Source organism: Arachis hypogaea, chromosome 10 (assembly GCF_003086295.3).
Source record: "Arachis hypogaea cultivar Tifrunner chromosome 10, arahy.Tifrunner.gnm2.J5K5, whole genome shotgun sequence".
Taxonomy (NCBI): Eukaryota; Viridiplantae; Streptophyta; class Magnoliopsida; order Fabales; family Fabaceae; genus Arachis; species Arachis hypogaea.
In genome coordinates this window covers 91,706,189-91,711,152 of record NC_092045.1, presented here as the reverse complement: position 1 = coordinate 91,711,152, position 4,964 = coordinate 91,706,189, and the positions used below count along the sequence as shown (strand labels likewise).

General features: G+C 34.7%; 1 long non-coding RNA gene across 1 annotated transcript; it reads right to left on the bottom strand.

Moving 5' to 3' along the window:
- Nucleotides 1-832: 832 nt before the first annotated feature.
- Nucleotides 833-4,705, bottom strand: LOC112715922 (uncharacterized). The gene is made up of 3 exons (XR_003160062.3): nucleotides 4,198-4,705; nucleotides 3,953-4,062; nucleotides 833-1,155 (listed from the first exon to the last, which is right to left on the bottom strand). It is a non-coding gene; the product is annotated as an uncharacterized lncRNA (long non-coding RNA).
- Nucleotides 4,706-4,964: the final 259 nt, after the last annotated feature.

The following is a 4,964-nucleotide window of genomic DNA, read 5'->3' as shown; positions in this document are numbered from 1 at the left end:
TGTCCAGGTTGCTATACTTTTCTTGGGTTATGTCTCAAGCCACTGACTATCTCGATCCCTCACAATGAAAAGAAATAACAACAAATGGTAAACATCAGCAGAAACCCCATTGGTCTTGATTGTATCACAAATCTTTAGAAAATTAGAGATGAATAAATTGGGGTCCTCTTGAGGGCTTCCACTAAACTGACAGTTCTGTTGGACCAAAGTGATGAGTTGAGGCTTCAACTCGAAATTGTTGGCATGCACAACCGGTGGTACTATGCTTCCCACATAATTCCTAGGATTGGGGTTAGTATATGACCCCATAGTTTTCCTAACAGGCTGGCATTATTGGGGTTGTTGACAATAGCATGCTCATTGTTGTCTGCCATATTGACTTCAATTTTCTTTTTTTATTTATCCCTGAGAATTTCTGTAGCTCTCTGAGCTCTAACTTGTGCTCTATTTCTCCTATAAGTTATTTCAATTTTAGGATCGTATAGAAGAGGTTTTTTATCTCTGTTTTCCTGTATAAACAAATAGAAAACAAGAAAAATTAGGTTCTCAACATCACAGTGAAAAGATCCCTAGTAAAGCACATGAAAATAAAAGAAAAATAAATAAGAAAATAAAATGGTGAAAACTAAAGAAAAAAATAAAATAAAAAATGAAATTAAAAACAAAGGAAAAGGTCTAATCTAGGTAATCAATAAACTGATAGTTGTTAATTACACTTAATGTAACACTCTTACTTTTAACACCTCATGGTCGTACTAAAAGTTCAGGTGTTACTTACCTCTAAACTTTTACTTTGATACTATATTTGTTTAATGTTGAGCCTTCGCGAATATAAACTCAATCTTTAATTATTAACATGAAAAGTCTTTACTTTAAAATCACATAGTCACATATCATATTCACATAATCATAAATACAAAGGCTTATTTAAAATCTTTCAAATACAAATCCTACCCCTCTAATAACCAAACAATAAATAATGAGGAGAAACTAAATTTTAGGACTAAACTAAATACAGAAAATGAAAACATATATATATATATATATATATATATATATATATATATATATATATATATATATATACATTAAAACTCTATAGTCGGCCGTGGCTTTGCGGTAAAGCTTCCTGAACCTGTCACTGAAAAAGAAATTCTGTAGGGGAGTGAGAACATCGTCCTCGAAAGGGTTCTTATAGTAGAGGTTTTAAGAATTGCCATAAGAAGATACGTATAAAGAGAAGAATTGATTTCAGGGCAGTAATATTCATTCGTCTTATGAATCTTTAAAACTTTAAAAACCAACAGCTAAACATCCAAAAACCTTTTTTTAAAACCAATATTTAAAGATCAAGAAAACCAAAACCTTTCTTTTCTTATAAATGAATCGTAATTAATTTCCTGGACTGTATGAATGACCAATCTGTTCCAAGCATTGGTTCAATAAATCTATGCTGAACCAGCTTGATTTTTCATACTTTCCTAAAATCTCAATTAGAAACCAATCATAGCCTCCAACTCGAGTAACTCAAACAAATCCAGCAATCAAATCATCATCTCATCATCAATATCCAATCTCAAGGTACCACAACAGAAACAAACAGGCAAAACAGACAAGGAAAGCACAGGTATAGATAGCAGTTACAGCAAATAGCTCAGATAGCAGTTAATAACAATTAAGCAATTAGGAAAATCCAAACAAATTCAAACTCAAGCAAGCATACAAATGCATATGATGAATGTCTGTCCTATGGCTAATGAGCTCATTTGTCGGTTATACAACCAACCCGACATGTCCAGTAGCTAACCCGGACACTGTCTCTATGTTGCGCATTAATATCATCAAAAGGAATACGTGCCCTGTCACCATTAGAGGGATTATGTGCCCTGTCATCATTAGAGGGAGTAGGTGCCCTGTCACCCTTACAACTAGAGAGAAAACATATACTCATCATCAAACATCCTCAATCATGAATTATTTACTATATTCATTCCAGTTCATTCATAACCATTCATAAGTCACACGTTAAGATCATAACCTCATTATTCTTCATTCGCATTCTATCATCAGCATTCATCCCATCACACCTCTCACTCCATTCATCAATAATTTCAAATCAAACATAATTCATTTCTTAACAAATCACGTTCAAAATATAATTCTTTTCTTACTAAATTGAAACTCAAAGAATGATCTTTTCTTAATAAATCATATGCAGAACATAAAGCTTTTCTTAATAAATCAAAATCACATATGTAACTATTTTCTTAACAATCAAACTCAAACATAATTTTTTTCGAAATAATTCAAACTTGAAACATACTTCTTTCCTCAACAAATCAAACTTAAAACAATTCTTTCTGTAATAAATCGAAATCGAATAATATTATTCTTAAATCCAATTTTCTTTTTAAAGAATGCTTCAAGCAAATTCTCAGAGTTTTATAAAATTTCGGCAGCATCTCCTTTAAAACTCGGACTCTGCCACCCTTCTTGGATCCCAACCAAACCATTTTTTTCAAATCCTTTACAACAATTTCCAATAAATCAAACTAATCTCAATACCAAAAGTCATTTTCAAATCTTAGAATCTGACGCAGGAGCAAGTAAAATTAGTAGGTTAATTATATTAGTTAATTGTAATAAGGGAATACAAGTCCCATATTGTTTAGGATAGTGAACTTTGTGTTATGTTTTAGTCCCACATCATCTAAGTTATGAAGGCTTTGAGATACAGTTGAAGTTTATTTTTGAATATGAAATAAGCTGTGTGCTTATTTTTCTCTAGGCTCTTTGAGAGTAAGAGGTGCATTCTTGTCTTGGCCAACCAATGTGGGTTTATGGCTACTTTCACCATAGTGGGGTTGTTAATCTCGGCAAGATTGGTGACCCAAGCGACGTTCCGACGTCAGTCTGGTATCAGAGCAAGGTCGGTCCTTGTGGCCTTCACCTTGCTTTAGTAGAATTTTATTTGATTTGTGGTGCAGGTTTTTGGCGTTGATTCGCTAATAGGATCTTTTGGTGTAGATTTGTCAATAAGATCGTCTACTACTACGGATCTTGTAAAATTTATCTGATTTATGAGTGCGGGTCTTTGGTGTGGAGTCACTAATATGATCTTTTAGTGTGGATTCATCAATGAGGTCGATCAATCTTTTGGTGTGGATTCATCAATGAGATCGATCATCTGCTTTCACAAGTCTTTTCATGTAAGAGTTCTTTCAACCCAGGGAGAATGATGCAGGAGCAAGTAGAGTTAGTAGGTTAATTATATTAGTTAATTGTAATAAGGGAATACAAGTCCCATATTGTTTAGGATAGTGAACTTTGTGTTACGTTTTAGTCCTATATCGTCTAAGTTATAAAGGCTTTTCCTTCTTCTACTAGTATAAATAACTCATGTACCTTTTATTTATGAAATAGAGTTGAAGTTTATTTTTAAATATGAAATAAGTTGTGTGCTTATTTTCCTCTAGGCTCTTTGAGAGTAAGAGGTGCATCCTTGGCTTGTCCAACCAAGGTGGGTTTATGGCTACTTTCACCATAGTGAAGTTGTTAACCTTGCCAAGATTGGTGACTCAAGCGACATCCTGGCGTCAAAATCATATCCGATAAATCAACAAAACCCATTTCCAATATCGGTTCCTTTTCAATATCAAATTAACTTCAAACCGGGAAAATAACTTTTCATAGTATTTAATCAAACCAACTTTTCAACTCAATAATAAAAAACAATCACAATCCAATCATCATCGTAACAACCTTAAACCAAGTACAAACCCGACTAAACATCTTCCATGAATCAATAAACCGTTGAAACAGGCATTTACATCCGTTAAAGGCAACTCAAGTCAATTCATAAGACTCATGTAATCACCAAAAATATATTTTTGCATCAATATCGATTTATAACAATTCTCGAAAATAAAATGAGTTTAAGGAAACTCTCTACCTCGATCGCGACTTAATTACGCGACAAGCTCCGTTTTCTCTTGGCTTACAATCTCGGCAGCCACAACCACAGCCCATTCCACCCTTGCAGCACAACGGCAACTCCAATCGCTACATGCAACAACCAAGAATTGATCCTATGTTACCAAAATCTCAGAATCTTTAACCAAACATAACAGAATACCAATTTCAGAAGTTCCAGAACGAAATGCTTATCGAGACGACAGGGGTTCCACTTATAGTTACCAGCAATGGCGGCAATGACGGTGTCCACGACAACGGCACAGTGGTTCTTCCCAGCTCGTCGAGGTTTAGGCCTGCGTCTCCTCTCTCTCGTTTGGGCTCGTGGTGACATGGGCTTCACGATGAGAATGCGACTGGGCGCGGTGGCAACGCGCGATTCCCTCATCCTTCGGGACTCTCTCTCTCACCTCAATTCTAATTCGGGATGGCGGCTTCAAGGCAGATCTATGGCGTAGTGGCGATGCAAGACAGGGCAGAGCATGGTGGCGGCAAGACAATAGCCCCTCCCTGACCGGCGCGCTCTTCTTCTCCTCTGTGAACTCTCTCTCTCACGCGTCCCCTTTCCCTCTCCTTCCTTTCTCCCCGTTCCACTTTCCCCTTTTTTCTTTTATGTTTAGTTTGTATATAATAGTTGTGATGATTTATATATACTAAGTACAAATTGAAAATTGAAGAAGTGGACCTTTTGGATGATTGAAAATGTCTAAAGTGCTGAGATAAATGCAATTGCAATGTTTCCCTATGATAAGTTTGGGTTTTATTTGTCTTGTCTTGTGATTTTATTATGCACCGCCATTTACATTATATATACGAGTTGGCAATAATTCTATATAAATGATATTATTATAGAACCAAAAGGGTTAGGTTTCAAAATCTCAATTATTTAATCTAAATCTATAAAATTCTTATTATTTTGTAACTATCAAATTTTATAATTTAAATATAGAAAATTATCCATTAATTATAAATTTAAATAAAATTTTTAATTT